This window comes from Dama dama, chromosome 27 (assembly GCF_033118175.1).
Source record: "Dama dama isolate Ldn47 chromosome 27, ASM3311817v1, whole genome shotgun sequence".
In the NCBI taxonomy this organism is placed as follows: domain Eukaryota; kingdom Metazoa; phylum Chordata; class Mammalia; order Artiodactyla; family Cervidae; genus Dama; species Dama dama.
The window spans coordinates 29,545,162-29,573,158 of record NC_083707.1 but is presented as its reverse complement, the minus strand read 5'-3'; the positions used below and the strand labels follow the sequence as shown (position 1 = coordinate 29,573,158).

Below are 27,997 nucleotides of genomic sequence, written 5' to 3'. Positions count from 1 at the left end.
TTCTTGACTTCAGTCTTGGATGGCTCCTCCTCATGGAATGAAGGTGAAAATTAGATGTGATGGAGCTAATTATAGATGCTAGCTGAACTTTATCAACCTATGGAATAGCCATATCCTTAGGGTGCAATTGTGTGGTAGGCCTGTAAGGTTTGAAATATCATCTTCAGTGATTTAGATGTGGCCCCACGTTGTACTGGGACACTTTGCTGCCCACTGTAGGGAGTGACCCTAGTTGCATTATTCGATAGTGTTGGGCCCAGGCCTATGGGCACCCTCCTGCTCTAGGGGAAGTGTTGAGAGGTGACTCCATTTCAGTAAATAGATGAAACAAGTGCTTAATCAAAGGAGAACACCTGGTTTACTTTACCACTCATGATGGACTTTTCTACACCTAGATTTCATCTGCTTAGCTTTCAGACATGAGCCATGTCACTCTTTGTAGAGGTAGCACCTATAGAAAGTGGGAGTGGATGGCGTTTTGACACTAAGATAGAGAGAGGAGGTGTGATGAAGTGTTTTGTTTAGCCTGGAGCACTTAACAGGCTCAGAGGCTACGCAATCAACAAATGCCCCTTCCACAATCAGTGGAGAGCCATCTTCTTTCTCTTCACCAGGTGCTTATAACTTTCTTAATCAAATTGGAATTTATTGGTCATACATTCTCTTCTCTGGTCTTATTCAATAACAGGTCTTTATCTGCCAGTTGTTCCACTTCTATTCAGTTTCCTATTGCTTTCCAAAATGTGTTGTCCCTACTACCTACTTCTGTTTGATTGCAGCCATTTCTGCTCTGATTGTAATTTTTCTGTTGATGGAATTAACCTTTTATTCCAAACAATCTGTGTCCTAGTGACAACCCATCAGCTCTTGTTATTTCTTCACCAATTGTTTTTACAATTTTCCTCTTACCTTGCGAAGCTGACAAAATTTCTGTTTAGAAAGGAAACCTACTTGGTTGCCTGACTTAAACTGCTGTCAAATTGTGACTCTAATTTGGACATCATGCATGAGGAAAATATATATTATATTTTGTACAAAGTCTGGATTGTGCTGCAGTGCAGTGGTAGGAAATACCTGATTTGGGAGAGGTTAGCATAGTGAAACAAAGCCATAAAATTCTACTGTTTTTGGTGAAAATGGGTATTTTATTCTGTTATTAAAATGGTGCTCTTCTTACTTTTAAAACAGATTATAAAAATGGAATTGCCTCTAGCAACCTCCTTTTCCTCTTGCTCCTTTAACATTTAAACATCCTGTGTTTCTGTAATGGATGACAAAGCCTGTTACTTGGCACAAACAGAGGAAAGACAGGATTTTGAATTATGAATAGGTTTATTTTCTCGTCAAAACCTGCCTGTTCAACACTTTAAGATATATGCCTACTCATTCTTCATGGTGCTCATATCTGGCATTGATCTTTAAAACACAAATCCTCTTGCTAGAGTTTTCTTAAAGGAAAGGAGAAAGAATGACATAGGAGATAATGCCCTAGATTGCTTTTCTTTGTAGCAGGAGCCAGCATGCTGTTTTTGAGTTTTGGCTGCAATATGGTAAAGTCTGCTTGCTTTCAATTATTCAAAACCATTTATGTTTTTCATGCCAAGTTGGATAGGTTTGTATTTTTATTTTTCCCATTCTGAATGAGGCTCTTTGGAGGTGTTATCGCCTCCCTAGGCTACTGCATGGGAAGGTAGCTTCTAACATCCTTTAAAGAGTCCACCTACTTCAAAGGAAGGAGTCTCTCCTTCTTACTTTCTAGATAACCCTACCCTTTTGTCTCTTGCCTTGCAGTAACCCATGCTAGGGGCTCTAACCCAATGATGCCATAGTCAGTAGATTTTCTTTTCAGAAAGAAAAGTATTACCTAGAGCAAGCTCCTTTTCAAAGAAGTAATTTCATGGGTCACAATCTATTAGCTGACAAAGTATAAACAAAAAAAGAAAGAAAAGGCAAAAAAAAAATTCAAGAATTGATTAGTCGATTTAGACCCTGGCAGGCTGTACTGCTGTTGTGTATGTATTCCCAGCATCAGCCAGAACCTGCACTAGCCCACATTTGTTATTTATGTATTTTCACCCTGAAGCACTAGCAGTGATTGCAACAATTGAGAGACGTGGATGGCAAGGTGTGCTGTGAAATAACAAAGTCTCTGTCTGACTGGTCATGTGAATAATACCGACTTGCACTAGTCAGGTCCTGCCTGTGGCTATGTCAGCTGAGCTATCTAGAAACATTTTTTTTTCTCATTGATTTTTTTTTTTTTTAATTTCTATAAAACCAGGATTGGGACCCAGCAGGTTTGGAGTGATGCCAGCATCATGTGGAGTCAGAAGAAAAGGCTGAGAATAGGAAGTATATTGACCCAATTTATGGGACAAAGTGCAATAGAGGTGACAGAACAAGCTACCAAGGTGTTCACTCTGTGAAGACTTTTTAGGACAAGAGATTTGGGACAATGAAGTACAAATGGAACCCGTGGTCAGGGTCAAAAGAAGTCTCTTTGACTCCTTTTGATAGAACAACTCCTTTTGGTTGCTGGGTAAAATAAAATCTTTGCATTTGGTGGTTTTTTTTTTTTTTTTTAATATACTGTTAATTGTTAAAACCTTTTTAAAATAGCAGAATTTCCAGCTGTTGTCTTTGAATGAAATGACCTCTAAAACAGAATTGCTTGTAGTATTCTTCCTTTGCATATAGGATGGTTGCATGTAAAAATTAAGGTCTTAGAATGTGTTCTCTTCCTTGCAGATTACCTCCAAATATGCCTTAAAAATAAAACAAGTAATACCTAAATTACTCAGTCTGCCTCATAAAGGGTTTTATAGATTAACATTTTTCATGTTGTGTTAAATAGATATAGCTTAAAGCCTTGCACTGTCTCCTGAGCCAACTCCATGCTACCTCCCCACACAGTAATTTATAAATTCAAGAATCCATACTGACTTCCCTGGAAAAGCTCCCATAAGGACATTTGGTCAGATCCTTCCTGGTGAGCAAACCTTCTTCTGTGTGTACATTGGTAACTTTGTGAAAAGCATGGGTATGAAACAAATATTTGAGAAATGTTTAGATAAGAAAACAGTGATCACAGAAATGCAGCTCATGTTAACAAAGAACAAGTCAACAAGTAAACAACATCTAGTTTACCTTTTTATTATAGATAATGGGGCAGGTGAATTACATCCTGCTTGGGTGGCGTATATGATCTCAGTGTCCAGATAGCCTTTTGAACAAAAAAGATGTGCAAACATTAAGAAAAGTTTAGTCAGTTGGATGATCGTAGCCTAATAGTACTGATTAATGGGTTAATAAAACAGAGGGGACCCATAAAGCCATCTATTTCAGAAGTTATTTTTTTGCTCTAACCTATTTTTAGTGATATGTTCAATGCTTCTCTAGTAGCTCAGATGGTAAAGAATCCACCTGCAATGCAGGAGACTCAGGGATTGATCTGTTCGATTCCTGGGTCGGGAAGATTCCTTGGGGAAGGGAATGGTCATCCCCTCCAATATTCTTGCCTGGGGAATCCCATGAACAGAGGAGCCTGGCAGGCTACATTCCATGGGTGGCAAAGAGTCAGACACAACTGGACGACTAACACTCACTTTTTTTTTCAATGCTTATCAAATGCTCAAGTAATGTACAGTTAAAATATTAGATCATATTAGTACTTTTAGGAAGAGTTCTGTAAGGAAAAGTTTGATTGAAATTAATAAAATTAAATGAACATTGATGGTGTAAATTTCTACATTTAGGGAAAAAATAATCGCATGAGGACAGGATTCAGGAGGCTGGCCATGACAGGTATAGTATTTATAAAAAGTCCTTTAGGTTTTATCTAAATAGAAGATTAATATAAAATATTATTGTGGTGTGTTTGCCAGTAAGGCCAGTGCAATCACAGAAATAGGAAAAGAGCTGAAGGGACAGAAGTATTCATAGACACTCAACTGAACAGACGTGGAAGCCCTTTTGTAACAATCAAAGGGTCAAAAATGAGTTAGAAATTGTTCCAGTGAGCACAGCGTGAGTTATAAGAAGTGTAAAAGTCTTTGACTATTTACTAATTTAACACTAATATTGTTTCCTAGTCTGGAGAAGGAACTGACAATCCACTCCAGCATTCTTGCCTGGAAAATCCCACAGACAGAGGACACTGGAGGGCTACAGTCCATGGGATTGCAAAAGAGTCAGACACAATTTAGTGACTAAATAACAATAATATTTTCTAGCACCTATTATCACCAACCTCACTGTCAAGTCTCCTTTTGTAATCATTGCTTTATTTAATCATCACAACCTCTTGACATGTAGTTTTTATATCCATTATCATTTCACAGATGAGGAAATGCAGATTTAGAATGGTTATGTGACTTTCTCAGAATCACTGAAATACTCTGGCAAAGCTGAAAATCTGTCTGACTCCAGCATTTTTTTTTTTTAATCACTTTCTATGTAACAAAAAAAAATGCTATTCCCTTCCACTGGTTAATGTAGAGTAAAATGCAGGACTGTACATTCACGGTTCAGTGGCTTCCAGATGATTCCTTGCTACATCTTTCAATCCATCCACTGCTCCAACCAAGCTAGATGAATGTCCTGCTTTGTCTTAGCCTGTCTTTTGATCTTGATTTTTGCTTAACCTGGAATAGCATCTTTCCTTGGTACTCCAACTTAAATGCAGCTTTCTTTACAGACCACAATCCCTCCTCTAAACGTCTATAGTTTTAAAGACATGGTGGTTTAGTCGCTAAGTTGTGTTCGATTCTTGTGATCCCGTGGATTGTAGCCCGCCAGGCTCCTCTGTCCGTGAGAGTCTCCAGGCAAGAATATTGGAGTGGGTTGCCATTTCTTTCATCTTCTGCAATTAATAATGTGCTCCATCACTTAGTTGTGTCCAACTCTTCTCGACCCCATAGACTGTACCCCACCAGACTCCTTTGTCCATGGAATTTTCCAGGCAAGAATACTGGAGTGGCTTGCCACGCCCTTCTCCAGGGGAACTTCCCAACCCAGAGATCGAACTCACGTCTCCTACATCTCCTGCACTGCAGGTGAATTCTTTACTGCTGAGCCACCAGGGAAGCCCCACAATTAATAATGCTTTTAATACTCATTTCGTACATATTTTAAGTAATAAGAGCTTGACAACAATGACTATGCCTTTCCCTTGTTTCTCAAGGGAATCAGCTAAACTTGTGGTTCAGTAAATATTTATTAAATTAGTGGTTCATTAATATTAGTGGTTTAATAAATGAAAGAATAACGTGGATGATTGTGGTGGGTGGCCTAGGGAGAGAATACTCTAAAATATATCACAGAAGTTTCTATTACATGAGATACCTATTTCAATTGAAATACAGCTTGACATCTAATAAGTAGATCTGAAATCTGAGAAATGTGAAGGTGGGGCATTATTCAGTGCTTGGTGTTCTGATGGAATTGTCTTTCAATAGCATAAAATTTCATCTCGTGTTGTCTGTCATAACTGGGATTTCTCAGAAGCAGTTTGATTCAGAATAGGGAAGTCTAGAATTGGGAGTTGAGGTGTCAATTCTTGGGATTGTCCTTATCTTAGAAAGTATAAATTGGCACCTGTGGTGGATGTGGAGGAAGCGACAGATTTCCTGCACAGGCATGATGAGTTGTGAGCATAGAAACCAAATCTCAAAGTTGGCTACTAAACCAAGTGGAAAAGATGCCTTTTGCACATGACAAATCAAGCTGGAAGAAGAATTCAAGATTCATGGTGTCTAGCCAGGCAAGGGTTTTCATATATTTCTAGTATAACATAGGGTAAAACCATAGGTTTTGGGTGTTCAGGTTTAATTTCCAGCTTTCCTACTTCCCAACCATGTGACCTGGAACAACCCGCATAATTTCTCTGAGGTCTATTTTCCTCACTTGTACATTGAGAATAATAAATGTACTAACTTCATAAGGACTGGACAGATTAATGTATGTAAATTGCCTAGCACGGTACCTTTCACTTAGTAAGAGCTGCATAACTGTTAGTTATTGTATAATTATTTATTTACATATATCTTTAGTGGCACCTTTTTGGTAACAAGGCATTAGTGATATGTCCAGGTTAAAAATATCCATAGTCACATTTTTGAGTGTGTTGTGGCTTGGTTGATTGCTTGCATCATAACCCCAAATCAACAAAACATTTTGGCACAGTTGTTTCATCTATAAAATGGATATATAAAGTTTCATATGACCCCTTAATATTGCCAAGAATCAAAAAGGATAATGCTTGAAAGTTCTTTGGTGGTTCAACAGCTAAGACTCTGCGCAGGGGGCCCAAGGTTCGATCCCTGGTCAGGGAACTAGAACCTGCAGGCCGCAGCAAAGGTCTAAGATACCATATGCTACAATTAAGATCCAGCACAGCCAAATAAATAAATAAATATTTTTTAAAAAATAAAATTTCTGAGATCATTGCAGAGATCTCGCATTGAACTACAGTTGAACAAATGCAGGCTTTTTTAAAAAAATAAGATAATGCTTGGGGATTTGTTCTGTAACCTAAACAGTGCTGTGGTGGTGGTTGTTGTTTCGTTGTATCCGACTCTTTTGGGACCCCACATTGTGGCCTGCCAGGTTCCTCTGTGGGCTTCTTAGGTGACTCAGTCGTAGAGGACCTGCCTCGCACTGCAGAAGATGCTAGTTTGACCCCTGGGTTGAGAAGTTCTCGTGGAGAAGGGACTGGCAGCTCACTCTAGTATTCTTGCCTGGGAAATCCTTGGATGGAGGAGCCTGGTGAGCTACAGTCCATGGGGTCACGAAGAGTTGAATACGACTGAAGTGACTTAATAACAACAACAAGGTTCCGCTTTCCATGGGATTTCCCAGGTGAGAACGCTGGCGTGGCCATTTCCTTCTCCAGGGGATCTTCATGACCCAGGGATCGAACCCATGTCTCCTGTTTCTCTTGCATTGCAGGCGGATTCTTTACTGCTGAACCACCAGGGTGGAAAAGGGTTAATCATTCAACAGTTCAAGGCTACTGAGCTCCTGTATAGGTTCAGACTGAAAAAGAGATGAACCAAGAGCATCTGAGGACTCTGGGAGAGTCTGTGGGGACAGTTTCCCTGGGGTCTCCCAAGGCTGTCTGTGGTAGCAGGACCCCGATCTGGTCTTCCACCTCCCACGCATTGTCAGCCCGTACATAGGGAATCCACTTCCCTAGTCGGAGGTGCACATTATCAAAGCTCCTGAGACTAATTTACAAAACCAGAATGCCAACTTATTACTCCACCGTAAGAAAACACAACTGTCATGCAGGCTGGGATCAGCACTCAGGCATGCCTGTCACATTTTATCCTCATCAGCAGAACTACAGAAAAACCCAAGCTACAGTGAGAAGGGTTTTGGGGGTAAATCTGGAACTCATTCACAGGAAATAGAAGTCTCTGAATGCTGACCTAACACAGTGACTCTTCACAAATGTGTCAGTGCTGCCGAGGAGCTACAACACCTGAAGACGCTCAGCTAAGGTTGCCTCTTCTCCAGTGTGATTTTGAATTAGTGCTTACAGTGCTTGCCTCAGTGAGCCCTTGTTTCTGCTGACATGGCTGACTAGTCGTTTCCTCTGCAGGATGCTTAACAAGTGAGCTAATAGAAAATAAAAAGAAACTATTTGTGGTTAACATCTCCTCTCCCACTTACAGGTCAGGAAAGAGCAGCCAGCATTGTATCAGGTAAATTGTCCTTACGCTACTTCCTCTTCCCCAGGGGAAAGTTCATGTGCAGGAGAGATAAGGGAGATCTAGGCTAAAGGGAAAAAGAGGGAGGTGAGAGACTTCCCTAGTGAAATGCCAACTTATTACAGAACCGGAATGCCAACTTATTACGCCACCATAAGAAAACACAACTGTCATGCAGGCTGGAATCAGCACTCAGGCATGCCTGTCACATTTTATCCTCGTCAGCAGAACTGCAGAGGGAGGCAAACTACAGTGAGAAGGGTTTTGGGGTAAATCTGGAACTCAAATTACAGGAAATAGAAGACTTACAAAACCTAGTGGAGACTTACAAGACTTACAAAAGCTAGTGGAGGTGATGGAATTCCAGTTGAGCTATTTCAAATCCTAAAAGAAGATGCTGTGAAAGTGCTGCACTCAATATGCCAGCAAACGTGGAAAACTCAGCAGTGGCCACAGGACTGGAAAAGGTCAGTTTTCATTCCAATCCCAAAGAAAGGCAATGCCAAAGAATGTTCAAACTACCACACAGTTGTACCCATCTCACACGCTAGTAAAGTAATGCTGAAAATTCTCCAAGCCAGGCTTCAACAGTATGTGAACCATGAACTTCCAGATGTTCAAGCTGGATTGAGAAAAGGCAGAGGAACCAGAGATCAAATTGCCAACATCCATTGGATCATCAAAAAAGCAAGAGAGTTCTAGAAAAACATCTATTTCTGCTTTATTGACTATGCCAAAGCCTTACTGTGTGGATCACAGCAAACTGTGGAAAATTCTTCAAGAGATGAATACCAGACACCTGACCTGCCTCCTGAGAAATCTGTATGCAGGTCAAGAAGCAACAGTTAGAACTGGATATGGAACAACAGTCTGGTTCCAAATTGGGAAAGGAGTACATCAAGGCTGCATATTGTCACCCTGCTTATTTAACTTATATGCAGAGTACCTTATGCTCAATGCCGGGCTGGATGAAGCACAAACTGGAATCAAGATTGCTGGGAGGAATATCAATAATGTTAGATGCAGTTGACACCACCCTTATGGCAGAAAGCAAAGAAGAAATAAAGAGCCCATTGATGAAAGTGAAAGAGGAGAGTGAAAAAGTTGGCTTAAAACTCAACATTCAGAAAATTAAAATCATGGCATCCAGTCCAATCACTTCATGGCAAATAGATGGGGAAAAAATGCAAACAGTGAGACTTTATTTTTTGGGGCTCCAAAAATCACTGCAGATGGTGACTGCGGCCATGAAATTGAAAGATGCTTGCTTCTTGAAAGAAAAGCTGTGACCAACCTAAAGTAAAAGTCGCTCAGTCGTGTCCGACTCTTTGCAATCCCTTGGACTATATAGTCCAGGAATTCTCCAGGCCAGAATACTGGAATGGGTAGCCTTTACGTTCTCCAGGGGATCTTCCCAACCCAGGGATCGAACTCAGGTCTCCCGCATTGCTGGTGGGTTCTTTGCCAACTGAGCCACAAGGGAAGCCCTGACCCACCTAGACAGCATATTAAAAAGCAGACATTACTTTGCCGACAAAGGTCTGTCTAGTCAAAGCTATGGTTTTTCCAGTAGTCGTGTATGGATGTGAGAGTTGGACTATAAAGAAAGCTGAGTGCCAAAGAATTGATGCTTTTGAACTGTGGTGTTGGACAAGACTCTTGAGAGTCCCTTGGTCTGCAAGGAGATCCAAACAGTCTATCCTAAAGGAAATCAGTCTGAATATTCATTGGAAGGACTGATGCTGAAGCTGAAACTCCAATACTTTGGCCACCTGATGCAAAGAACTGACTCACTGGAAAAGACCCTGATGCTGGGAAAGACTGAAGGCAGAAGGAGAAAGGGACAACCGAGGACTAGATGCTTGAATGGCATCACTGACTCGGTGGACATGAGTTTTTGCAGGCTCTTGGAGTTGATGATGGACAGGGAAGCCTCGCATACTGCAGTCCATGGGGTCACAAAGGGTCGGACAGAACTGAGCAACTGAATTGAACTGAGATGAGAGACTTCCCTGGAGGTCCACGCATGCATACCAAGTCACTTCAGTCGTGTCAGACTCTATGAACTATAGCCCACCAGGTCTGACTGTCCATCGGATTCTCCAGTCAAGAATGCTGGAGTGTGTTGCCATTTCCTTCTCCAGAGAATCTTCCTGACCCTGGGATCAAACCCATGTCTCTCGTCTCCTGCACTGGTAGGCAAGTTGTTTACCACTAGTGCCACACGGGAAGCCCTGTGGCGGTCCAATGGTTAGGATTCTGTGCTGCCACTGCAGGGAGTGTAGTTCCGACACCTGGTCAGGTAATAAAGATCTTGCATGCTGCACACTGTGGCCAAAAAACCAAAAATGAACAAATAAACAAAAAAATTCCCTAGACACTAGGTGGACAATTGGAGTGCATGTGGGGTACCTATGGATTTCCCAGGTGGAGCTAGTGGTAAAGAACTGCCTGCCAGTGCAGGAGATGTGAGAGACAAGGGTTTGATCCCTGGGTCAGGAAGATCCCCTGGAGGAGGACATGGCAACCCACTCCAGTGTTCTTGCTTGGAGAATCCCATGGAAAGAGGAGCCTGGCAGTTACAGTCCACAGGGTCGCAAAGAGTTGGACACAACTGAAACGACTTAGCATGCTCGCATGCACATGTGTGGGGTACCTGGAATGGACTCTCGTGCAGCGTTCTAAGAGTATGAGGAGCCTCTGATGTGTGACACAGGGATGCTGATTGCCTGGACGTTAAAGCATTGAGACCTCGAGACTGTTGGTAAAAGATTTCTGTGTCCAGGCTTAGCAGGGGGACAGAGGGCTGCTCTGTAAGCTCAGATGCTATCAACTGTGTCCTGAGTAGATTGGAGAGCAGGACATACCTGACTGTTTTGGTCTGTCTAAAACCCCAGGGACTCTTCTTGCATGATCTTAGAGAACTGGAGAGATGCCTTCTCCCATCAGTTCAGTTCAGTCGTTCAGTCGTGTCAGACTCTTTGTGACCCCATGGACCACAGCACACCCCGCCTCCCTTGTCTATCACCAACTTCTGGAGTCTACTCAAACTCATCTCCATTGAATTGGTGATGCCATCCGACCATCTCATCCTCTGTCATCTCCTTCTCCTCCTGCCCTCGATCTTTCCCAGCATCAGGGTCTTTTTCCAATGAGTCAGCTCTTTGCATCAGGAGGCCAAAGTATTGGAATTTCAGCTTCAGCATCAGTCCTTCCAATGAACACCCAGGACTCATCTCCTTTAGGATGGACTGGTGGGATCTCCTTGCAGTCCAAGGGACTCTCCAGAGTCTTCTCCAATACCACAGTTCAAAAGCATCAATTCTTCGGCCCTCAGCTTTCTTTATAGTCCAACTCTCACATCCATACACGACCACTGGAAAAACCATAGCCTTGACCTTTGTTGGTGAAGTAATGTCTCTGCTTTGTAATATGCTGTCTAGATCGGTCATAACTTTCCTTCCAAGGAGTAAGCGTCTTTTAATTTCATGGCTGCAATCACCATCTGCAGTGATTTTGGAGCCTTCTCCCATAACAGACTACTAATAGGGCTAATTTTCAGACCACCAGATGTGTATATGAAGACTCAGAATTGATTGATATGATTTTACAAACTAAAATGGTATATTCATTTCCATCTTTTGTTGATTTTGAATCTCAATGTAAATATCTTTGTCCCAATTCTGTGGAGAAAACTTCTTATGGAATGAAAGCACAGAGGGAATATCTCTGATTCTGCCGTCCAGGAAAGCCCTGTCTTCCGGGGACAGAACACAGATGGTTATGTCATGGGTCGTGAGGCCGTGTTGTTAAATGGCGTTTCAGAAATGATGTGTGAAGTATGTGTGCTCAGTCACTTCAGTCGTGTCCTACTCTTTGCAGCCTATAGACTGTAGCCCACCAGGCTCCTCTGTCCATGGGGTTCTCCAGGGAAGATGCTGGAGTGAGTTTCCATGCCCTCCTCCAGGGGATCTTCCCGACCCAGGGATCGAACCCGCATCTCTTGCATTCTTTACTGCTGAGCCACTGGGTATGTAGACATTCATATTCCAGAGTTGGGTGGGAAAGTGGGCAAGTCAGTGAGAGCTCCCCAAGAAGAAGACGCCCTTAACTCTTACTGAATGCAGAGAGAAGGTCATGAGTACGTTCTTGAAGGAAGCTGCATTTGACCTTTTTCAAAGAAAGAAGCATAAATGACTTAACTAGGAGGAGGAATTTGCATGTACAAATTCCATTGGGTTTGAATCAACACAAACATTTTGGAAGCGTCTAATTTGAATGAATAAAACCTCTGCAAATATGTATGAAAATGACATTTCCTCAGTGAGATGTTTATTATAGCAGTTTTGTTTTTCTTTTGTGAGGATTCATCTATATTCTCTTATCCAGGCAAGCAGCTGACCAGACACTCTTGAGCCAACTGGCTTAGATTATGTGTGTTGCTTCTGATTAGGAAACTGTCCATAGTCTCTTGATCGCTTAGAAGTCTTGAACCTAAAATATTGTGTGTTTTTTTTAGCAAAGCACTGAAGATATGAGCCAATCAAATCAAACCACTTCCAAATTTATTTATCTGTTAGAGCATAGTGAAATAATTTTTTTGTAATCATTATTTATTGATCCATGGCTTTATCTCTCTTTATTGTTCTATCTGTTGGAAGAACTTATGAAAATATAAAACAGTGAAGTATTGTAGAACCTGGAAATTAACTTTGAAGCTTTTAGGTTCTGTTATGGGACATTTCTCCTTTAATTAATGTCTTTTGAGATTATGATGATGATTTTATTTCTTTAGTAGTATTTATTTTCTTACTTATTTGGATTTTGCATTGCTGAAAAACCAAAGGTTTAAGAAAAAAGTTTGATGGGTGAGCATTCAAAATTGCGGAAGTTAGTGAAGATGAAAGATCCACTTAGAAGTAATCAGGAGAGGGATGTTATCACAGAGGAATTGATGAGAAGGCAAAGGTGCAGGGTTTGATGAGGTCTTTTGGCTGTTTAGTTTGCTCTCAGATAATCAGGTATTTGAAAACTTTGTGTTTCAATGTTAGTTAGAAGAACACAGGATGAAGATACAAGTGTGGCATATATCTGTGATATCTGAGAAGACTATCAGAAGGTACAGACAGAGCCAGGAAGTGCTTTAGAAAAATGCTAAGAAAAATATAAAATGTGCATTTAAGGTCTGTTTGGAACAAGAAAAAAAGTTCAACTTACATTTTTGTCTTCTGAATCAAAAAGGCCTCTGAGTGCATAAAAGCTGCCTCCTTCGTCAGGGCAGAGCCTACACTGAACATCTTACCTAAAACACAGCCTCTGTTCTCTCTGAGTCCTTTTTGTTCTCCTCTTATTGGTATTAAGTTAAATTAATGAAAATGTACCTCCAAGATGGGACTTCCCAGGTGGTGCAGTGGTGAAGTTTCCATCTGCCAGTGCAGGAGCCTCCAGAGAGGCGGGTTTGATCCCTGGCTGGGAAGATCCCCTGGAGGAGGAAATGACAACCCACTCCAGTGTTCTTGCCTGGCAGATTCCCGTATACAGAGGAGCCTGGTGGGCAACAGTCCATGGGGCTGCAAAGAGTTGGACACAACTGAGTGACTGAGCACAGGCACGTACCTCCAAGACAGACTGAATTCAGGGTGATGAGAAGTTGCAAGTTTGAGACTTCTTTGCCATTGGCGTCCTAGGTATGATACACAGAAGTAACCATGATGGGGCATGGGGAGCAGTGTGGGCCACGGACGTGAGGGGGAACTGCAAGATGAGGAGGGTCACGTCCCCAGGCATCCTTGGCCAGGGGTTTCTCCAGGGAGGAGGGAGTGTTCACACAACCATTCATGTCTAAGTGAAGGGTCCTTTTGTTTGTTTGTTTTAGCACTTTTTCGTGCAGTTTATTTCCATGAATAGTAGAGTTGTCCATTTCAAAGTTGTCAATAGAGGGACTTCCCTGGTGAACCAGTGGTTAAGCCTCTGTGCTTCCAGTATAGGGAACATGGGTTCAATCCCCATTCAGGGAACTAAGATCTCACATGCCCTGTGGCATGGCCAAAAAAAGATATATTAAAGAAAATAAATAAAAGTTAAGTCAATAGAAATGGCGTTTCCCTCAAGGTAGAAATGCCCTCAATGGCATTTCTCTTAGTGATTCAGACAGTAAAAAAATCTGCCTGCCATGTGGGAGACCTGGGTTCAATCCCTGGGTCAGGAAGATCTCCTAGAGAAGGGAATGGCTACCCACTCCAGTATTCTTGCCTGGAGAATTCCATGGACAGAGGTGCCTGGCAGGCTTCAGTCCATGGGGGTCATAAGAGTTGGACACAACTGAGCGATTAACACTTACTTACTTAGAGTACTCTATGGTAACATAAATTTGGGGAATCTTGGATTATATGAAATTATATAAATGTGTGCATGAGAGTGCAGATCTTAGGGATTTCAATACCTATCAAGCTGAGAGTGGGGCACTGGATGTAATAGGACCATGAACCATCTGCCTCTTGGTGGACAGTGCAGTTAAGCTCCTGGGGGTGATAGAGGCTCATTGCACCCTGTTCACTGAAACCATCTGCGTCTTCTGAGTTAAGGAGAAGGAGGTCCAGATATTTAGAATCTAGTACACTAGTGGGTACCATTTTCCTGAAAGCAAGACATACATTATCCTACCTTTTAAGGTCACATGAGCTATACTCTAGTGTTTTATTTCAGACTGTTTTGTTTGCTAGTAACATTCAACCAGTTCAAACTGGGCATGGCGGGGGGAGGAGATAAGAACATATGTTTTTCATGAAAACTCTGCCAAGTATTTCCTGTGACTAGAATTCTGTGAAATTCACTTTGGAAAATATAGGTAAAGGTACAACATTTAAATTAAAATTCTTCCAGTCCTAATGAGATGGATGAAACTGGAGCCCCTTATACAGAGTGAAGTAAGCCAGAAAGATAAAGAACATTACAGCATACTAACACATATATATGGAATTTAGAAAGATGGTAACGATAACCCTATATGCAAAACAGAAAAAGAGACACAGAAATACAGAACAGACTTTTGAACTCTGTGGGAGAATGTGAGGGTGGGATATTTCAAAAGAACAGCATGTATACTATCTATGGTGAAACAGATCACCAGCCCAGGTGGGATGCATGAGACAAGTGCTCAGACCTGGTGCACTGGGAAGACCCAGAGGAATCGGGTGGAGAGGGAGGTGGGAGGGGGGATCGGGATGGGGAATACGTGTAAATCCATGGCTGATTCATATCAACGTATGACAAAACCCACTGAAATGTTGTGAAGTAATTAGCCTCCAACTAATAAAAAAAAAAAAAAATTCTTCATAAATTGTTAGCATCATAATGTAGTACATGTAGCAGAGGAAAATTCAAAGTGTACAAAATATCATTTTTATTTAATTTTTTAACAAATTACATATATTTTATAGAAAAAGAAAATGTAAAATGCTATTTCTTGGAACTATTGACTGTGAAATAATGTGGCTTCACTTTCGACCAGAAGTAGGAGACAATTGCTTATTGAATTAAGACAAGTGAAGAAAATATGATTCCTTTTATTATATAGAAAGATGTAAATGGCACAAAGAAATGAGTTTTCTTATTTGATTTGGATATCACATTTTATTTTTGCTAAGTCATTTCAGTGGCTTGTGTCTGTTACAGCTGAAGTGCTGAAGTGCCACAGCGCCTTTCTGGTCTGGAGAATTCTGAGAAAAATAGTCTATAACACTCTTTCCACTGTGATATTTTATGAAAATAGTGAGACAGTCTCAGGGAGACAAACATACACGCAATACGCAAATAGACAACTATACACATACAAGCCTACACTTAATTTGAAACAGACATATTTTAAAATTTGCTATATAAATTATGTATTATACAGAAAGAGGACATTAACTTTCATTTAACTCCTCCCCTCTTTTTTTTTTTTTTTAATGTATAAAATCCCAAAGAGCTCTCTCAGGCAACATTGTACATTATAGAAAGAATTTGAATGGGGCTGATTCCACTGATTTCTTGGTCTGCTTCAACTTGCCGAATAACAAGTCACCATATATACCCTCCTCACAGAATGAAGTCTGAAATAGGCATTTATCTGTGTCTGGATATTCAATCGTTAAGATAGACTCAGTCTAATTTGAAATATCATCAATACACTTAAAATTTCCTGTGGTATTACCAATAATAGAATAGTAAATTACTTCACGTGTTATAGTTTGATGTGATTTCATCCTTTCCCCTCTGCTATTGGTGGTTCTCTTTTAAGATCCTAAACAAACCTTTCTCTTTACCTTTTAGAAAATCCTTTCTTATTTGTTGAGCATTGATCACTGGTCCTAGCTCTCACGGAAGAAACGTCAACATTGCCCTGGTGTGTGAAGTGTTTTCTGGAAGCATCTCTGATAATGTCAAAAATGAGGTCATACTGTTTTGGGAAGAGAGCGTTTTTCATGAACTTTTGTTTCTTCTTCCATAAGGCACTGATAATGGCAGAAGACAAGTCTTTGTCAAAGATAAGACTTTGTAAAACTGAAATTTTTTTGATAGTTGAATATATTTTTAAAAAGCAGAAATTTTGACATTGTCTCATTAAGGTAGTTTCAGCTTTGTTTTACATCATTCCTAAAGTAACTGGTGATGCCCTTTCAGGAAGGGAAACAAAGTTGGCACTGTTTAACATGACTCATCACTTTCCACAGAGAGATAGAAATGTATAGTTGTCTTTTTTTTTTTTTTTTTGAGTGTCTCATAATTATAATTTACACATACAAATCCCACAGGCATATGTCACCAACAGATGGCATTTATTAAAAATCCACATGCGTTCTTGGATAGTTTGTGTCATTCTGCTTGAAGGCAAAGGAATGACTTAGATGACCTTTCAAGGCCATTCTTCTTAAGCATTCAAGAATATGATCTGGAACTGTCCCACTGCTTGAAATGGGTTTATTTTAAATATATGTCCAGGTTAAGTATGTTTGCTGCAAGGGACACACATCCAACTTGAATCAGAGTAGTAGAAAAAGTACAATGTATGACCCACTTATAAAAAAGTATGTTCCATGTCAGTGTTAGAGACAAATGAATCCAGAGACAGAAATGTGTAAAGTCTACTTTTCCTCTTTCTTCTCTGCTTCTCTCTCTGGGGCGTCCATTCTCTCCTCGGCAGATTGACTTGGCAAGGGACATGGCGCCAGTAACTGATATCTCAGTCACCAAAGAGAAAAGATGATGAACATGAGTTTGAGCAAACTCTGGGTAATAGCAGAGGACAGAGGAGCCTGGTGTGCTACAATCCATGGGGTCACAAAGAGTTGGATACAATTTAGCAACTGAACAACAACAACAAAGTCTGGACTGATATACTGGAAAGTGAAAGTGAAAGTTGCTCGGTAGTGTCCGACTCTTTGCACCTCATGGCCTATATGTTCCATGGAATTCTCCAGGCCAGAATACTGGAGTGGGTAACCTTTCCCTTCTCCAGGGGATCTTCCCAACCCAGGGATCCCAACCCAGGGATCGAACCCAGGTCTCCAGCATTTCAGGCAGATTCTTTACCAGCTCAGCCACCAGGGAAGCCCAAGCATACTGGAGTGGGCAGCCTATCCCTTCTTTAGTGAATCTTCCTAACCCAGGAATCAAACCAGGGTCTCCTGTATTGCAGGTGGATTCTTTACCAACTGGGCTATCAGGGAAGCCCTTAAAAAAAAAAAAAAAAAGAGCATGAACTCAGTCCCCCACCACCAGAAATTATGCCGTCAAGTTTCCCACATTTGGGGAAATCGCAGAGGTCAACACAAGCACGGTGCAATGGCTAAGCCTCTCCCTGGGAGGACCACCTTCTTGTTCATGGTACCTCCCCTGCCAGGTAAGTATATACTGGAAAACACAATAATTCAAGCTTTTTGTGAACCATCTGTGCTTGTAGTAGTGGTTCATGCCTTCTATTTCTACTTGATTGAAGATGATGAAAAGCCTCTGCTTCACAAAACGGGACAGATTCCCACTCCGACCTTTAGAATATAACCCTTCCCCTCTCCTTTAGGTCACTAGAGTGAAGTCATAGAATGAACTGGCTAGAGAGATGAAGTGCTGAGCCTATGAAGGGAGGAATTAAGCAGCTGAAAGTCTTAGCCAAAGCCCCCTGGCAGGGCTCTGATGGTATCTCTCAGACTGGATTATGAGCGTACTGGAACAAGAGAACCATTACTGAAGGCCAGATAAAGAAGAGTTTGTTGATACAAAGCATTCTCCCATACTAGAAGATTTAATTACCTGGCAAAGACCGTGGAACTGACTCATGATGCTGCTCTGACTCTTGAGATTTTGAAGAGAGTATTGGCCCTTTCTAAGTGCGATAAAAATGCCAGAACTGCTGCCGAAAATGGTAGAAGAAGGCTCAAAAAACTCACATAAGTGAGGCTGGGAATCTCTCCAGATGGTCATGTTCAAAGGGAGAGGACACTATCTGCCAGAATCGCTAGGAATGCATTAGTCCTAGGGCCGCCTGCATCATCAAGAAGGGGCAGCTGTCTTCTACAAGCCAGGACTGAGAGGAGGGGACAGTCTTACAGAACTGGGCTCACCGATAGCAAAGGGTGATCAGATCCCAAAATAGCGGAGGCCCAGTGACAGCGTGTAGCCATCAGAGCAAGGTTTCCCTGGTAATAGATTTGGGGATGGAAAATTTAGGGTAGAAGGTTTATTTCCTTGCTAATTTTCTATCCATTAGTGTATTATAAGATACTTTTACTGTTGTTTAGTCGCTAAGTAATGCCCAGTTCTTTGGGATCCCATGGACTGTAGCCCACCAGGCTCCTCTGTCCATGGGATTTTTCCAGACAAGAATAGGGGAGTGGGTTGCCCTTTCCTTTTCCAGGGGATCTTCCCCCAACAAGAACCGAACCTGTGTCTCCTGCATTGGCAGGCAGATTCTTTACCGGCTGAGCCACCAGGGAAACCCCTATTATAAGACACTTTGGGGGCAGGGAATTGTCTACCTTCTTCTTATCGTCTACCATGCCTTCCTCCATGTATGTTTTCAAGTACAGAAAATATTTTTGTACTCATGAAAGACTTCCAACAAATATTTGGAAGTGAAGCTATTCTAAAAGAGTGAGAGTCAGGGGCGTGAATATAGGCAGCCCTGATGCTGGAGTCCTTGTGAGATTTTGAGTGACCTAGATTTGGAATTTTCATAATATGTTTTGAAACATATCAGTTTCAAAAATTAAAAGTGGGTTTTTAAATTATAACCCTTAATAAAGTCATCTATCTCAACGTTGAAGTGTTAAAGTACTTACTTAGGTTTTTGGTAAGCTCTTTATTGAGAGGTATGGTTCCTGAACAGAAAGCCAGAAGAAAATCTTTCTTCATATTGCAAGCACAGCCATTGTGAGAAGGGAGGAGGACGGTCATGATCAATTTTGTTCCAGTTAAGAAAATGAAGCCTTGAACATTAGGAAGGAAAGTGTTGAAATAGCTGGATGCATTTCTTGGTGAAAAAATGTGGGGAGATTTAAACCAGTATTTTCAAAACTATGTTCCTGAGAACATGAATTTTGTGAGTGATTAATGCATGTTCTGTGTCCAAAGGGTTTATAACTGTACCTAAGGTCAAGAAACTCTTCCCTAGTATTCTGTGTGTTAGGGTCAAGATGAAAGCACACATTAACTATTTGACTTTCACAAAATATTATAACATTCAAAAAATGTTATATTTCCAGTGGGTGGCATGATTTCCCATGTCTCATAATCTTATTAAAGAATTAGGGAAAATAGATCTAAGATTATGATTAAGAAGGAGACTAAATATAAAATAACTTCACTGAACCTAGAGTTTTTAGATTTTTTTTACTATCTTGTTTTAAATAATTTTCAAGAATTGGAGTGTTTAGTGTTTCTCATGTTTCCCAGCTTCCATTCTAGGCACATCATAAAAATAGAAATCAACTGTTACACGGTTCCCCTTTGAAGGAGGTTGCACTTTAATAATTTAGCAATAATTTTATGTTATTGTGATTAAGATGATCAAGAGAAGCATCATTTTGTAACGTTTATTAGAATATGTGCTCATTAAATCATACCTACATTAAAAATAGTCCTTTGGTCAACAGTGACCAGTAGTTCAGACACTGTTATCACCTAGATATCAGTTTCTTGAAACTTTTGGCAGGATATTTAAAGCAAATATAATTTTGTTGATAATCTCCATTCATGTCTTTGAAATGTTCATAAATGTCATTTAAGCCCTTCCAGTAAGGTGGAAAATAAGTAAAAGTCATCAAGTTAAAGAATTTACTTTTGGCAAATTCAGTTTACCTGTTTGGTACTGTTTTATCAACCCACAGGTCTGGGAAGTGTACATGGTCCCCCCTTCTTTCACTCCTCAATGAGTGTTCAGATTGTTCATTTTCATCAAGGTGTGCATTATAGAAAACAGTGTAATACATTGCCTTTTGTTGGGGATTTTCATTCATAATGGATTAACTTTTTAAGAGAATGATGGCGTTTCTTTATGAATCAATGGATAAGGAAGGAGTTTGAAGTGGGCCACCTAGAATCACATCATGTAAGCACTTTCTTTGATGTGTAAGTCAATCCTACCCCTCTTGGCATGTATTCTAAGTTGATTTTCATTAACTTAAGTCTTGGACTTGAGTGGATTTTGCTGTGGGCCTTGCCTTATAAAGCACAGATCCAAACAGATCCACCTTAAACCTCTCAGAGTAGAAAATTTTATAGGGTAGCACTACAGAGAACCCTGTAACTAGTAGCTAGGCAACCAGAAGCAACTGTAAGGAAAGAAAATTTAGAAAAGGCCAAGCCAGTGTTATCTACATAATATTTGGTATTAAGAGTTTAAAAACATTATCCTGTGTTTATTAGTAAAACTTGGTTTTGCTACTCAGTGTCTTTCACATATACCTTTACCTGAAATTTATTATATCAGTCTATCTTACATCAGGCTTATCTGGAGGCTCTTTTAGAGAATTCGCTTAGCTGCTTGGCTCAGGCTACCTTGGTAAGAACTATAAATTAGTCCATGTTAAGCACTATCATCCTGAGAGTGAAGTACTGAACGTAATAGGAGCATGAAGCATCTGCCTCTTGGTGGACGGTGCAGTTAAGCTCCTGGGGGTGATAGAGGCTCGTGGCACCCTGTTCATTAAAGTCAGCTGCATCTCCTGAGTTAAGGAGAAGGAGATCCAGATATTTAGAATCTAATACACTAGTGGGTCCCATTTTCCTGAAAGTAAGACATCCATCCTACCTTTTAAGGTCACATGAGCTATATGCTAGTGTTTCATTTCAGGCTGTTTTGTTTTCTAGTAACATTTAACCAGTTCAAAATAGGGGGGATAGGAAATTCCAAGTATCGCCAAACCTGGGGAGAGGAATGGGGCTAGATATTTAAAACAATCAAACATTATTCTAATGCCCTTGACATACTGTGTTTTGTTTGATTCATCCTTTCCTTTTATCACAAATTCCTCTACTTCCTTAGTCAATGGCACCAGCCCATGACCTACTCCCTTCCTTTATATCATATAAGCTAAATTTGAGTTCTTCAGTCCCTGTTGGAAAATTTCCAGTTAAGGACTCATACAGGCCCACCTGGGGTCCAGTGCTCACCTCTGAATCAATGAACTATCACCATAGCATGAAGTCACAGAAAGCATGCAAGCTCCCACAAGAATCAGAGTGCATGTGTATCTGTGTGAATGAAATTCCCATAGGCACGTGTGAAGAAGGAAAAGAATTGGAGGAAAAGAATTGGCATCTGCTGTACCTTGCACCTCACAATATTCTTTAGATAAAGATGAGTCACCTCATTGTATTCTCTTTAAGAAAAGGGATACCTACCCCTGCCAGGGATATGTTATATAAAGAGTATAATAGTCTTACAAAGGAGTTCATTTTCATTTCCCCCATCAATTTTAAAGTGACTCTATGGAGAGAAATACTTCCCTTCTCATTGAATACAGTGACTGACAATGGAAAATAATTGTAGCCAACAAAGCAAAGAAACACACAGGAAAGCTACAAAGAGATGCAAGCCGTATGCATTAATTCCTGCTTTACAATCAACTCCCATGAAGCCTACAGTCAGTTAGTGACAAGCGAAGTCTGTACTTCAGAGAAGACGACCCTAAGGAAGAAGACCAGTACCAATGAAGACAGAAGAACATCCAGGTGGTTTAGAATGTAACCACGTGATGGAACATTTTACTTTCTATTTTTAGCAAGAGGAGCTAGAAGTTGTTACAAAAGCATTATAGTTCACTTTGTGTAAGTAGGCATAAAAATGTATATGGTTCTCAAAAGAGTTTGAGAGTGAAACTTTGCTTTGTAATACTCAGAACACAATTTAAAGACCCACTCTAGGTACTGTTTATTACTGATACCTAACCTGATCAGCTATAAAGTTTAAAATTTTGGTGCTTGTATAAATTAAGAAGAATTTTTCCTCCATAGCTATGGTTTAAAGACCTTTATTTTTACTTGAGAATGCTACCATCTCGACTAAATTAGACAACCTTCCTGCTGGATTGTGAAGAGTGGCTCGAGAAAGCTTGCACACAGAAGAGTGATTTGGGATAAGTTTTAGATGGAATTCTCCTCCACCATGGCCCTGTGATCTCAATTATATAATTACAAGTATAATCTCGGACAAAGATAATTATACATGTTAGAAGTTTCTTTGAACCTCTGTACTTTGGTTTTGCTAAAACTAGGTAGCATGTAAAGGCTACTCCAGTGTGTTGAGGTTATGGACGAATAATAACTTGCTCATGTTTTGTTCTATATATTTCTTTAGAGTGGTCACTTGGTGAAACAGATATACAAGTCTAAGTGCACATAATGACATAGACACAGCATTCCAACATTGAAGGTTAATTAGTCATTTGCCTAAAGGGTATAAGTTATGTTCAAAAAAAAAAACCAATTTCCCACATAAATCTGGGGTACCAATGTTCAGCTTCCATTTAGGTCACCAATATTCAAATAATGTTGCTCCACCTTCCGTCTTTGGAGGGTTTGCCTAAAATACTTTCCCCATGTTCACTTAGCTTGTCACCAAGACAAACACATGTGTCATCCAACTGAACACTAAAACATATGATAGCACTTATATAACAACAACAAAAACAACAAAAATAGGCATATATAGGTCAAGGAAGAATAAATAAAATTTTGTTTCTTTTGTATTCAACTAGGGTAGGTGTCCGGAGAAGGCAATGGCACCCCACTCCAGTACTCTTGCCTGGAAAATCCCATGGGCAAAGGAGCCTGGTAGGCTGCAGTCCATGGGGTTGCTAAGAGTCAGACATGACTGAGCAACTTCACTTTCACTTTTCACTTTCATGCATTGGAAAAGGAAATGGCAGCCCACTCCAGTGTTCCTGCCTGGAGAATCCCAGGGACGGCGGAGCCTGGTGGGCTGCTGTCTCTGGGGTCGCACAGAGTCGGACACGACTGAAGCAGCTTAGCAGCAGCAGGGTAGGTGTCAATTAATAAAACTAATCACAATGACTTTTAATTTCATTGCCTCCTTTTTCATCCTCCTACCTGTATGTCAGTTTCTCCCACAATGCCTGTCTATGCTTTAATTATCCAATCACAAGCTATTCTGGTTAAAGGTTTTGTAATGTATTTTGGCTGCTCTGACTCTGGGTCAGATCTGTTTTCTGAGAATGTGACTAAAAGCATGCCAGGTCTGTTCCTTTGGTTCCTAAAGGTGGGGCATCTTCTGTGTCTCACACTGTTTACTCTTTCAATGTTAGATGCAGACTTTTCCTCACAAGCATTTGAAGTCCAATTGTGGGTCTATTTTAATACCTTATAGTCACATGTTTTTCCCTTTCTTCATTCACCCTTCAGGAGAAATGTCTTAGAGAGGTTATTCTATCTTCTCCTTCACCTGTCTTCCTTGTCTCTCATGCCCTAAATATTCCAGAAATCCAGAAAACTTCCTCTATCATCTTCTTTCCTGTGTGTTCCTGGTGGCATTATTTGTTATTCTGCCTGACCTATTGGGTCAACAGAACTTGGAACTTGTTTCTCTTAAAACAAAAGAACGTGTATTTTTCAATACACATTCTTAATCTACATTATTATCATGGCGAATTTTCCCTACAAAGGCCCAGACTTTCAATCTGAGAGTTTCCTGTTTCATTCCCAAGAAGGTTTTAGTGAAAATTTAGATATTTAAGTGATAAAGATCTTTTGTGTAAAGGACAACTTCAGGTTAAAATAATTTAGACTAGGGATTATGATTGCCTTTAAGATACAAAGATTCTGCTTATTGCTAAGAGAAGCAATAATAATTCAAAAGCATACTCTGTAGTTACTTTATGAATCAAACTATAAAATGCTCAGATTGTAGCTGCCATTCTTTGAACTCTAGTTTTTTCCTCCACTTAAAATAGATTTGGTTTGCTTTTTCTTAGGTTGGCATTCTGGCAGAATCTTGCATTAGAAACAGCCATCTCTATGGAGATATAGATTATAGTTCATGTTAAAATATGTTTGCTGTTGACATGCTTTTGGCTTAAATTGGTGGCACATTTAGTGGAAGTTTAGTGTTACAGAAGTTTCTTAAGATGATTTTGACAGGAGAAAAATGGTGCCATAAATATGATTAGAAAGAAACATTTTTTCAAACATTAATGTATTTCAGTTCTTGACTACTAAGGTAAAAGAATGGGGAATTCTGGAATGCTGGTTGTTAAGTTTTACACAATCGCTGGACCTCTCTGCAGATATAAATCAAGACAGGACTCACATAGAGTGCGCAGAACTTTCCATTGAATTTAAGAATGATTTTGGTTATGTGGAAGATCTCTGAAAGGAAAATATTAGTTTTAAAAAACTCCAGAGCATGTTGGCTCTTCAAAATAAAGAATTTTTATGTTAAACTTCCTGAATATTCCTACCAACTAGAAACAGATGAAGATGTGCCATCTGGGGAGAAATTTTTACAAATGTCTTATCTTAAGGATATCTAATAACTGTGGTGTTAGAGAAGACTCTTGACAGTCCCTTGGACAGCAGGGAGATCAAACTAGTCAATCCTTAAGGAAATCAACCCTGAATATTCATTGGAAGGACTGATGCTGAAGCTGAAGCTCCAATACTTTGGCCACGTGATGCAAAGAGCCAACTCATCAGAAAAGAGCCTGATGCTGGGAAAGATTGAGAGCAAGAGGAGAAAGGAACAGCAGAGGATGAGACGGTTGGATGGCATCACCGACTCGATGGACATGAATTTGAGTAGACTCCAGGAGATAGTGAAGGACAGGGAAGCTTGATGCACTTCAGTCCACGGGATCACAGACAGTCAGACACAACTTAACGACTGAACAACAATAACAACAAGGATATCTGTGAACAAGAGTTATCCCATGCCAGTTAACTGTAGAAAGATCTCTTCCAAGACTGTTCTAACATTAATGAGCCCACACTAAATAAATATGTGTCCTGCAACTATCATTTTTATGTGTTCTACAACTATCATTAGAAGCTGTACTGGGATATTTGGGAAGCTTGGGTATTTGGAAGAAAAAAATTTTTTTTTCTTCAAAGTCTTAAAAATTATATCTTTCACCATCATAAGTTATTTTCATCTTTGTCTCTGATTTGTCTAAATGAAATGGACATTTGGGAGGCAATGATTTTCCTGCTCAAATAGAAATAGCATGATTACTTGACTAGTGTTTTAGAAAGAATTCAAGTATCAAACAGAATAGCCTCTAGGTTATCATCAAAACCTGATACCCTGTTATTATATAATTGAGGCCATAAGGTTGTCAATATCAAACACATCCATTGCTTCCTGAAATCTGCAACCTGAAACTAAAGCCAGAATTTTAAGTCACAAAGATATCCCTGGAGCACTTGGGAAGTTTTCAGAGCTGTGTCAGGGGATTTAAGGAGCATTGCTCCCATTAATCTTGCTGAAAGTCTCATGACTAAATTCCTATGCATTGCTTTTAAGATTTGCTCAAAAATGTCTCAGCATACAAAGTATGGGCAAGTTATTCTTTACAGCTCTTACTTTACATCATTCTGAAACCATTTCTAAGTAATTCAGCACTGACTCTCCTCTTTTATAAAAGATCATAGAATACTTTTTGCCTACTTGAAATAATTACTTTTTGATTACATGAACTTTCACAAAGTGAAAACTGGTTTTTTGAGCATTGAGCATGACTGAAAGAAAAAAAATAGTGGTAAAGTTGAAAGAAATTATGGCAGGTTTTTGTTGTTGTTGTTGTTGTTTGTTTTGTTTTTTTACAAAAATGATAGAAGCTTAGAATTTTTTATTGCTTAGAATAGATAGATGGATAGATAGATCCATCACATGTTGCAAATACCAAGTTTAATGAGACAGAGAGTAGTTCATGGTCTAGTTGATGAGACAGGGAGATGGAAACATAAAGGATACTAAAGAAATGCAACAAAAAAGAGGAACCTTAAGAATTATATAGGGATTTGAAGAGTCATTTGAGGTTTTGGATTATAGCATTAGATGGGTGGTGGTATTCAGTTGCCCAGTCATGTCCAACTCTTTGCTGGGTAGTGTAGGACATAAAACAAAAATGTTATAAAGTCAGTTTTAAAGAGTTTTGTAATGCAATGATAATATGCATTCATTTTATAGGGAATATATAATCAAAAATTGAGGGAGATAATTTAGGTGATCTCATAAATGAGTTCACATATGTAGACAAAGAGGCAGAGAGGTCAGCAAGGACGCTATGCAGAGAGCAGTAGAGATGAAACAAATATGAACAAAAGAATTACCAGTTATAATGCAGAGAAAGAAATAGGTTGAAGGACCTGATTGGCGATGGGAGACAGAGGAGTCCAGAATCACTGGGATTTTTAGCACACTGGGTTGAGATATGATAGAAAATAGAAGAAAGTGAAAGTCGCTCAGTCGTGTCCAACTCTTTGCGACCCCATGGACTATATGGTCCATGGAATTCTCCAGGCCAGAATACTGGAGTGAGCAGTCATTCCGTTCTCCAGGGGATCTTCCCAACCCAAGAATGAAACCCAGGTCTCCCTCATTGCAGGCAGATTCTTTACCAGCTGAGCCACAAGGGAAGCCCAGAAAATAGAAGAAGCTCTCAGTTGAGGCAGAAGATAATGATTTCTGCTTCAGTTAATGAGAACCTAGAGCTCTGTGAAGTTTGTGAATAATTGCTGAGTGATTTGTGAGCTATAGATAACAGATTTTGAGACATCAGTTCATAAATGATTGGGTTGATGAGCCCATCTGGAGAGATTTTTTAAAAAAGGAGTAAATATAATGGAGATTGATGGGAGAATCTTGGTGTCAGCTGAGGTTAGAAAAAGCAAAGAAAAGGAGATGGAGAAAAGTGGTTAGAGAGATAAGAGGACCAGGAAAAGTCCCTCTAGAGGAGTTTTATCATTAAACTATGGAGAAACATCATCAGGGGCCCAAGGGCAAAGTAGTTGAGGAGGATGAAGCCTGTAGTTTTGGTAAGTATGAAGTCATTGATATTTTTACAGACAGCATTTTTAGCAGAGTGGTGGGGATAAGACCTGCAGGGGATTTGGGAATGATCTGGATATAAATGATGACAGCTATGAGTAGGTGGCAGGAGGTAGTAGAGAGTTACCTTCATAGGTATTTTGAAACAAAACTAAGAAGATACATGAGTCAATGTCTTGCAAAAGTACATATTGGAAGATGCTTGGGGTGGAAGAGAAACCTGAAAGTGCTTGTTGCATGGTCGTACTGGAGAGTCCAGTGGAGACAGAAAACCCTTAGGAAAGAAATTTGACATTTCAGTTGGTTCAATCTTTAAGAAAGTGTTAAATTCAGTTCTCTGCCTGCTCCTCCATATACAGTCATGTGCAGGATGATTTGTGTCATAATATCTGCTCAGAGAATTGCATATATCAGTCAGGATAAGCTAATTTTTGCTGCAAGAACACCCTCCCCCCCCAATATTAGCATTTCAATGAAATAAAGGTTAGTTCTTGTTTTGTGTCATTCTTTTCTGTGGGTTGCCAAAGGCAATCATAACATTTCTTTAGGGATTCAAAGTGACAGAGGCACAATCTTGGTAAATACTCTTATAATCTCTACTGTGGGAGAAAGTGGGCATTGTGAAAGACACACTGGTTCTTAAAGCATTCTCATGGAAGTGACATATGTTACTTCTGCTCGTATTTCATTGGTCAGCCTAGCCATAGAGCCACCTGATTCAAGTGGTCAGGGAAGGGCAAGC

At 40.1% G+C, this 27,997-nt stretch overlaps 1 non-coding gene across 1 annotated transcript; it reads right to left on the bottom strand.

Moving 5' to 3' along the window:
- Positions 1 to 17,437: 17,437 nt before the first annotated feature.
- Positions 17,438 to 17,603, bottom strand: LOC133047882 (U1 spliceosomal RNA). The gene has a single exon (XR_009690889.1). It is a non-coding gene; the product is annotated as a U1 spliceosomal RNA (small nuclear RNA).
- Positions 17,604 to 27,997: the final 10,394 nt, after the last annotated feature.